Source organism: Limulus polyphemus, unplaced genomic scaffold, assembly GCF_000517525.1.
Source record: "Limulus polyphemus unplaced genomic scaffold, Limulus_polyphemus-2.1.2 Scaffold1199, whole genome shotgun sequence".
Lineage (NCBI taxonomy): Eukaryota > Metazoa > Arthropoda > Merostomata > Xiphosura > Limulidae > Limulus > Limulus polyphemus.
Genome location: NW_013666809.1, coordinates 195903 through 206418, shown reverse-complemented (window position 1 = coordinate 206418; position 10516 = coordinate 195903). Strand labels below are relative to the sequence as shown.

At 34.3% G+C, this 10516-nt stretch overlaps 1 protein-coding gene across 2 annotated transcripts in view; it reads right to left on the bottom strand.

Moving 5' to 3' along the window:
- Positions 1 to 10516, bottom strand: part of LOC106462574 (ephrin type-A receptor 7-like) — an 83531-nt gene that overhangs the window by 66896 nt on the left and 6119 nt on the right. The window contains exon 1 of one of the 2 annotated variants that reach the window (XM_022389868.1): positions 5540 to 5645. The exons of the other annotated variant lie outside the window; for it this stretch is intronic. The gene's annotated coding sequence lies outside the window, so the exon portion shown is untranslated. Of the gene's footprint in view, positions 1 to 5539; positions 5646 to 10516 lie in introns of those variants that run through there. 2 annotated transcript variants of the gene reach the window in all.

The window sequence follows — 10516 nt, the reverse complement described above, 5'->3', positions numbered from 1 at the left end:
GCGAAATTCGTACAAAACAATCATTCTCAATAAGCACATCAAGCCTATTCTTTAATGAAGATAGTGGACAATGTTCATTAATCTTTGCGATATTCTGCACGCTGACACGCAGTTTATTCAATACTAATCTCGTATTGTTGAAAGAGCGGGAAAGTAGCGAGATAAAAGTAATGATAGCTTGTCAGAAAAGCGATTTATGTATGTAATAAAATACAGTTTTGGAACAATCTGTACCAGGTTTAAGCTTTTGTTAATAAAACTGATGGTTTTCAATGTACTTCTGATGAAAGTTTTCCTGGGACAAGTGATTTTAAAGATATAATAATTTTAAATGTGGGGTTTGATTTCCTTGATGATCATCTGCTAATATAAATGGTATATTGATGTCCGCTTGTGGTACTACAATAGTAGATCATAGAACTTACTTCCACCAGTAAGCTCCTAATATCTATAGGCTCTCTCTCTTCACGGTTTGATGGGCTTTCTTTGCGGATTTCCAGCACAGTAATAAAATAAAGTCACAAAAGGTTGAATGTCGGTTTACAAGAAGTTAGTGTAGCAAATCAACAGCTAGTGATTCTAAGTAGGCTTTGGAAGAAAAAGTGTGGGATACGTCACAATCAAGTAAAGCTGAACATCTTGAAGTGGGATATTTCAGTGTAGTGTATGACAACATCGTGGATAGCGAATTACAAAAATACCGGAAACGACATCAAGTTTTATAATTTCATCTCATTATAAACTATTAGGGTGATTGATCAGGAACCAGGTGGTTAGGACGCTCGACTCGCAATCTACTGGTCGCGGGTTCGAATCCCCATCCCACCAAATATGCTCGCCCTTTCAGCCGTGGGGGTGTTAATAATGTGACGGTCAATCCCACTATTCGTTGGTAAAAGAGTAGCCCAAGAGTTGGCTGCCTTCCCTCTAGTCTTACACTGCTAAATTAGGGACGGCTAGCACAGATAGCCTTCGTGTAGCTTTGCGCGAAATTCAAAACAAACCAAACCAGGAATTTCTGTAGCTAAGTTTACATTCAGGTACGTGGCGCTAACACAAGAGAGCGCATTTAGTGAAACAAGAACTATATGTTTTAGTGAATTATTAAATTAAAATTGCTAAGCAACTTTCAGTTTTGATAGTACACATACTTATAAGAGAAGAACCCATAACCGAAGAGGACTATACTTTTTTCACATTTTATATTCATTAGTTATTCTTATTATTTCTGTTATTTTAGCGCAAAGCAACACAATGGACTATCTGCGCTCTGTTCACCGTGGGGAATCGAACCCTAAATGCTAGCGTCGCAAGTACGTAAAATTACCGCTGTCATGCCGTGGATCAAAAATGAGACTGCAGGTCGAAGTCGTGTCGATACTGTGCGTTTTTATTATAGCAAAGCCATATCGGGTTATCTGCTGTGTCCACCGAGGGGAATCGAACCTCTAATTGTAGCGTTGTAAATTCTGAGACTTACCGCTGTCCCAGCGAAGGACATATGTCGTTATTATCCGCGGTATTCGCAGTAATAAAATTATTACAATCTTATACAACTAACAAATAATTTGATATTATTCTGTGAAGTTTACAATAACCGCAGACATTTTTCGTGTAAAGAACTGAGTTAAAAAATGTCTCGTTCCTTCAAAATGACATCAAAAAATATCTTATCTCGAGAACATTCAAAAACTGAAAGTGATGACTAGCTGCCTTCCCTCTAGTCTTATACTACTAAATTAGGGACGGCTAGCGCAGATAGCCCTCGTTAACCTTTGCGCGAAATTCAAAACAAACAAACAATACTACATGAGAACGAACTAGATTCCAGCATTATAAGTGCAGTATTTCTCGGCATGTAGTGCTGATATCCAACAACAAAACATATTGTTGCAATATACCTAATTATGTTTCAATACACCTTGTAATGGGTACGAAATCTGAGGAAGTACTGAACACATTTCTAACAACACATGCGCAGTCTCGAGCTAGGGAATCACCTATATTTTTATATATTTTTTGCCATCACTGATATTAAACAACGTTCAAGTTCGTTGTTAAGTATCGTTCTATTCTCATGGTCCTCGATAGGCGGACTTTGGGCCACGACCAAGTTACTAGAATTTGATTTCTGGCCTTCAGCACCGCTTTATTAAAATCTGATTGAGAACAATTTAGTACAGAGACTGGGCTCATATTTAAATATCAACTTAGTTATATAATATTGGTAAAATAGAATTTCCTTTTGAAGTTCATATTTTTTCTTAGTTATGAAACAAATTTCCCCTCCCCTTCCGGTCTGCATTTTTCTGGTTTTTAATAAAAAATGTGCTTTCGAAAATAATAATTGGAGAACCACTTCTTCAGCACTTTACGTATAATTAAATGTTTACGTCAAACTAGCTTTCGAAGAGCGCAAGTGAATATGTAGCGTCCTCTGGAATGAAGTGTTATCAAAATGATTCAATTAATGAAGCTTATAATTTTCCTTAAATATTAACTGCTACTATTTTATTCTCAATAGAAGTGTCGATATCTCTATCATAGTGTTTCTGCAACAGAGCTCGCTTCCTGTATTTTAAATATGAGCATGCAAAAAAAACAAAAAACAAAGTCGTCGGTATGGCTTCGTCGCAGGTCTATGGAACTGCATTATTAAAATTGAAATAGGCTTAAATAAAGCTTAACCTATTTAGGAATTGCTGATGCAGTGTTGTGTTCAGTTATAGAAACGTTTTAGTTGAATACTCTATGATTTAGGGACTCTTATCACATGAAGCACATTTAAAATAAGAACATGTTTTAAAAAATGTTACCCAAATGTAGTGAATATGAAATAAATTTTTGCATACAATCAAAACTGCTATTCAGCATTTGATTGTCATTCATGATTGATGTTTGTTTTATATTCTCCCTGACTGTTAGTTGGTCTGACCTACACTAAATACATATTTGATTATCATTCATGATTATTGTTTGTTTTATATTCTTCTTGACTGTGAGTTGGTCTGACTTACACTAAATACATATTTGATTATCATTCATGATTATTGTTTGTTTTATATTCTTCCTGACTGTTAGTTGGTCTGACCTACACTAAATACATATTTGATTATCTTTCATGATTATTGTTTGTTTTATATTCTTCCTGACTGTTAGTTGGTCTGACCTGCACTAAATACATTTTATATAAATTTGAAAACAAAAATTGAACATTGTACTGAAACTCAAATTACCCGTTAGGCGTATTGCATTGCAGAGAAGTACTATTCTACATTGGTCGAGACGTTTTGCTCATCTTTCGGAGTTCTCTATAGAACTGCATGGAATTAATATCAGATCACAGAATTATACAACAGTTTGAAAATGTAAAACCTGTCGAGATGTTTAAATTAATTAATGCCGTAATCTCTGATAAGCTGAATTTTCGAGAAATGCATCTACGTTACTATTTTTCCACATAATTACAAAATAAAATTGTTAATGACAAAGTCATCATGTTTTAGCAGTTGGAAAGTGTTCTATTCGAAAATTCACACATAATTTATTTCCCTATACGTTGAGATTGACATTATCTTCATGTACTGATCTGCTGTACGAACACAAGCAGGAAGTGCTTTCCAAGAAATAGTTTGTTTTATTCACCAACAGGCGGCACATTTCAATAATCTATATAAAATGCAACTTTAGTACATCATAACGTTAGCGCTACATAAAAGCATATAGTTTGCACATACAGAAAACCATGACAACGTTGTTTGTAGGAAAAGTTAATATTTGGTTACCATAGATCGAAAACTCAAACCGACGACTGTTTGAATTCACATTCAAATAATGGTGCAATTAAGAAATATGGTTCAGAACTAATAAACAATTCAATTCTACATATTTCTATTATATGATGTACGGAGAAGTTTCAATTTTAACTTTCCTTGGGGGTGGCATGGCTAAAGACAAAAAATTGTTTATAGTGGGTTGTGCAACACTGTTCTATAAAACAGTCACCACACAGGGACAAAACAAATACCACACCTAATTCAGATGCAGAGGTCCAGTAAGGAAGGGTAAGCTATCCAATACATCGTATTGTCTTACCTTCTAGACAGCTTAACTTTGTTCAGTGATGTCCTATCTTGAGGTTTTGGCTACTAAGAAATCATACATATTAAAAGCTAATTTTTGATGTACATTCTAAATAATATACTTACCAGGATTTCTGTTTGTCATCTTAAAAACAAATCCGAAGCAAATTAAACTAATATGGTTTGTGTATTATCCACAGTTTTTCCGTGCATCAGGACTTTAAATTTCTTTGTCGTTTTCTAAATAAATACTTAACATCTGATACTTACCCTTTACAATAACATAGAGGTTGAGTACGTTATAGTAAAACGATGTTGGAATCTCACCACGTCGTTACAGTCCTTGTTGTAACGTTCGTGCATCTAAAAATTAGTCCTTGCAGTGTTGTTTCCATTGAAAAAGGCATCATCTAAAGCACGCTACTCTTCCTTGGTGATTTCTATAATACATCAATGTATGAGGATGACAATTTCCCAGCACCCGTTTCAACATTCCAATCGCACAGAAATCCACAGTGACTAGTGACTTGACCGGTCACGCCTGTTACAAGACGTTACACTTTACTTACCATAGCTGGGGTAGGACTTATTGCAGGTCTCTTTCTGGATGGCCCTGGTTTCCCTAGTTGGTCCATATTCCTTTGTTATTTAATGATATTATATAAAAGGGTTATTCCTGTCTTTGAAGTTCTAAATCTCCAATTTGAACCCATCATTATGATATTAGTGTAAGAATATTTTGGGTCGGAAAGGATAGTTACATACCCTTCCCAAAATCGATCAATTTTATATAGCATCACACTACCTACACACCACTAAACAATGTAAAAATGGTGCTATGATACATTTCGTTCTACTCATATTTGCTCCTCAGTGGATCAGCGATAAGTCTTAGGCTTATAACGCTAAAAACCCGGTTTCAGTACCCATTGTGGGCACAGAACATATAGCCCATTATGTAGGTTTATGCTAACAACAACCACAAACTATCCTTACTTTATATTAGCTGTGGTTATCACGGGAGTTACAGATTTCCATATTCAAATATATTTAATATAACATACACAACCCACTGTAATGAATACAAATTGTATTTTTATGAGTCTTTTTTTTATACAATATTAATTCATTTTGACTTAATATTATGAGAAATTATTCGGATACAGACTTCGGGTTTCGTAGTGTCTTCCTAAATATATAACTGAAGACAAAATTAACAAATCAATACCATCAAACCTCCCAACTGAGTAATAAAAAAAACCGAGTAACAAACAAAACACGATACTTTTCCAAAAATCAAGTAAAACTGAATTCGATAAATTTTTAACCATAACAATAGATGATGAAATTGCATGACTATTTTGAAATTAAACTTACATAAACAAATTACACAAAATTATTTCATACATTATTTAAGCAGAGTTTTCATGATGAATAGACAAAGGTAAAATTAATACCAATTGCTTAGCTCAGCATTATACTTGCGGAGAAAGTCTTGATTAACCTGGAAATGTAACACAAGTGGAAAAGGACGACATTTCAAAACACTTCCGTCTTCAAGTCACTTTGCATCATCAAAGACAAATCGTTACTCGTTCCACAAACCACGGTAGAAGAACAACTACGTCACATCCACCCCAATCCTCCCAGACACTGTACAAACCCCTGCAAAATCAATACAAGCTGGTCTGAAGACGAAAGTCCTTTCATGTCTTTTAATGTCTTTTTTTGTTTTTCTTTTACATCTGTGCTACGTTTGCAGACGAATCCTCCAAGACTTCCTCCACAATACCATTCTGTCCTGGGCAGTTGTTGCCCATTTCATCTTTGTTTGTTCAAATTACACAGACATTGTAAAATAATTTGCAGACGTAAGGCAGTGTCTCCAAAAACTTGGAAGCAGTAACATATTTTATATTCAGTCAACCATATATAAAATAATGATCAATAAAGTTTGGAGACGGCTAGAGTGGGTAGTGAACTAGTTGGAGTACCCGTCCCCTGGACGGACGTTACATAAATTCATGATTAATTAAAGGTTATCTTAGGACATGAAAAGTTGCTCCCTTATATGTAATTGTGAAAAACGCAAAAACGCCTATAAAAACTGCAAAAAAAGAGAAGTGAAACCGCAAGTTTGGACGTATCTCCGCATGGACCTAACGAGCCTCCATACCAATTTTGGTGAAGATCCATCCGCACCCTGCGAAGTAGTTACATGGACATACAACAGACAGTGCTATTGTATTTATATAGATATACAACGTTTCTACGACCTTATGGCTTCACCAGGTATAAGTAGTTTACTTAGACAGTGGGTTCCTTGTCATTAAACATAATGGTTAGTTTTCATGAACCATTAAGAGAATATTAAACTAACTTCTTGAGCCATTTAGAATAACATTCAGTAAATTGAATTAAATTTCTGTGCCTTAATTGCTAAAAGAATTAACATTTTTTGTTATGTATACGATGTGTGAAGCTAGATTAGGTAACAAAATGGAAAACTCAGGTTGATGAAAATGTTGCCCACCACAATATTTTTCGAAATTTTCTAAGTCATGCTTTAGGCAGATTGAAATTTACATTATTGATTTCACAACAGGATCACTTCCACGTGTTTTGGCAAGGTTAATGACACTCCAAGCAATTATTGTAAGAAAAGGAAAAAGAGAGTTATTGAAAAACAACCACGACTTAAAATCATAGGCCTGACATGGCCAGGTAGTTAGGGCGATCGACTCGCAATCTGAGAGTCTCGGGTTCGAATCTCTCTTACCGAATATTCTCGCCCTTTCAGCCGTGAGGAAGTTATAATGTGACGGTCAACTCCACTATTCGTTAGTAAAAGAGTAGGCCAAGAGTTGGCGGTGAGTGGTGATTACTAGCTGCCTTCCCTCTAGTATTTCACCGCTAGATTATGGACGGCTAGAGCAGATAGCTCTCGTGTAGCTTAGGGCGAAATTTGAATCAAACCTAAAGTCACAGTGAGGACGAGATTTATAACTATCATAGCAGTATTTGGCTTTTCCATCACCCTGTATATTAATACAAACGTGGTATTATACTTTCATTACATGTACCTGTAAAAATGTAAGATATTTTTAATGTATCTGATATTTCCAACACTGGTTCTTCCATGTTATTTTATTTTTAGAGAAGAACCGATAAGTTTTTTTATTTGCAATTTCAGTATTGATTCATCTTGGAAAAATCAAGCGCGTTTCCAAGCCTACAATTTAGTCCAAAACAAATAGGCGTCGTCACTATACCTCAACCACTTTTTCGTCTTCTATAGATTTTATACCTACCAGAAACAGGAGGTCTGTTGGGAATTCTACGTTAAACAAGGAAAAACAAACAAAAGGTCACTTATTTAGAAGTTGATGAAGTTCAAACATTTTGTTTCGTGATACTTTTACTGATGAATTTTTCGAATATGCAGTAAGTCGCCACTTTTTTATCCATCTACTAATGAATAAGTGGGCTATCATAAAATGTTATCCACTGATAGTTTAGTGAGTTTACTCGCTTTAAGATTAACTCCATTTGATAATGTATTAGAATGTTGTTTCCTGGATGACTTAACCGATTAGTATTTCTGAAATCTTTAATATTACTAGTATTTTCAGATATATCCGTGAAGTTTTTAGGATATTATATAAAATCTCCTGTTAAGTATTTAGAACAATATAAAATATTCGCTATGTTGCATATTAAGGAATCAACAATATGTGTCAAATGAAAATTGATCTTTTGAGCTTTAGAAGAAATTTGAAATTCAGGTGAGGCCGAGTTGGGAGATAATTCTTATTACCGTTCTTGGGGCATTTTATTAGTATCTTTTTTAGTTGTTTTATTTCGTTGGAATTCAAAATCAATTAGTTATGACACATTTCGAATGCTTTTCCGTCAGAGTAGTTTTACATAAGAAGATTGTCGACTTGCTTTTTGGTAAAGCTTTGTAATACTCTTTTCATTTTTCTCTATTACTTTAAGCCTAACTTTAACCTTTTCCATTGATTGTCTTATTGACTTGTATATATATACACACACACAATATTTTGCTTATAGGGAGAAAGCTTCGAGAGTGAGAACTCATTGACTGACTTAGCCTCAATGCGGACACGTGTTGTTCATAGCTACAGACGTGTGTCAAACTTATATTTCCATTAACCATTGGTAAAACTAATTTTCAGTTTGTTCATAATGTTTCTTTTATGCAAAGATATCAATAAACCTTAATTATTGACTGATCAATGAGGTAATTGAATTCAAGCTAGATTTATATGCACGTTAGTATCAATATGGTATACATTTCTTGTGTGGTACTTATAGTCTTTTCCTTGTTAAATCATTACAATTCGAGCTCTGAGTAATTCGAGTAGTTTGTGGATGCTACAAACAGGTGACGTTTATAGACATATCAAAGTTTTGTGTATTTGTAAGTTGTGCGGAACTAAATAGCAAAGGAATGGTACTTTTATGTGTTATGTAAGAAACATCTTATTCGATTATTTTTTATTGTTAGTTTCAATTACTCTTATTGGTTATAATGTGAAAAGTATTTTTTTTATACTTTATAAACGAAATTTACCTTTGGCAAGATTCATTTGCAAAGTTAGTTTAGTACCTGAGTTTAGGGCTAACCTAATACTCACAAGATGACCGAACTTCATGGGTTAAGCTTACGGCCGAAATTAATACATAACTGATGATTCCATGCAATATAATCATTACAGACTGTTTTTATTTTTGTTTTCTAGTGTATTTCTAGCTCGTTTTATACCAAAGCTTCAGGCCCGGCATGGCCAGGTGGTTAGGGCTCTAGACTCGCAATCTGCGGGTCGCGGGCTCGAATCCCCGTCACACCAAACATGCTTGCCCTTTCAGCCATGGGGACGTTATAATGTGACGGTCAATCCTACTATTCGTTGGTAAAAGAATAGCTCAAGAGGTGGCGGTGGTTGGTGATGACTAGCTGCCTTCCCTCTAGTCTTACAGTGCTAAATTAGGGACGGCTAGCGCAGATATCCCTCGTGTAGCTTTGCGCGAAAGTCAAACAAAAAAACAACAACAAAGTTTCATCATTATTATGTATGTTTCCTCTCAATTATTTTAGAACATTCACTGTGTTATTTTTTCTTGTCTCTGCTTCCCTACTACTCGAGCTTTTCACCTTTTTTACAAGACTGAAAACTAGTTATATGCACTAAAACTCGTACATATAATTCCAAAACTGCTTGCAGTATACGTGAAGCAAATGAAATGGTGTCTCTTGAAATGACCTTCTTCACAAGCTTATCTTTTATTTCAAGAAAACATAGCTGTACTACAATGAAAGAAGAGTTTAAAGCTTAATACTGACTTTTTTCTTTTCGTTGCTGTTCCACTGGATATTCTCGAAAGCCTTGAATTAGAATTGTCTCTTAATGACAACAGTCTGGCTGAGCTATTCCATTGGGGTATATATCCGCGCACGCTCTAACTGTGAATGATTTTATGAAGAAATTCAGTGTAATATAACAATTATATACTTGTGGTTTAACTATATCCTTGTATTTTACTTAAACATACGATAATCGTTTAAAGCATGGGAAACTTTGTACTTCAATCAGTTAATTCATAAATGCTAACGTTATTATATGCGTACTAGCTACCAGACATTGACCTCACAAAAATACATCGTGTGATAAACCAAGACATTTGTACTGATCATCAGTGATTTAACTTGAGTTATCGTGAGAAGAATACATTATTACAGAAGAGGCTTGACGTAAATATAAAAGATGAATTCATAAGATATTTAGAATATTAAAGAAGCTCGGTCTGTGTGTAAAAAAGCCAAGAAGAGCTTCACAGAAACCTTATAGTTGACCAAAGTTACCATTGGTTATCACTGTACATCCACATGTCCTGAAGTAACAGTTTTCCAAAATGAAGCTCTTGCAAGAATCAAAGCTTGTTTTTTGTAACTTCTATAAGATTCCAGAAAGCTTTATAAACTTCTTAAGAATAAAACAGAGTAGTATTAAAATAATTGTTTTATGACGTTCAAGTAATGTTTCACAGTCTTTCTAGTGAAATATTTCAAATATGATTTCCAAAATGATAGCCAAATTTTATTATAATGAAGCTTGCGGTGTATACGTCCAAAACTCGGATCTCGGAAACTGCTGCACCGATCATCACCAATCATAACTGGGTAATATTTTTATAACTAGACAAATTATTTTATTGCTGAGTAATAAATAAAACAATTGAAATTTACATGAAAATGATATGTTTCAAATTTAACCAATAAAAATTACAAAAAGGAGTAAGTTTCAGATTTAACCAATAAATATTACAAAAAGGAGTAAGTTTCAGACTTAACCAATAAATATTACAAAAAGGAGTAAGTTTCAAATATAAAACAATAAAAAAAACTTAAA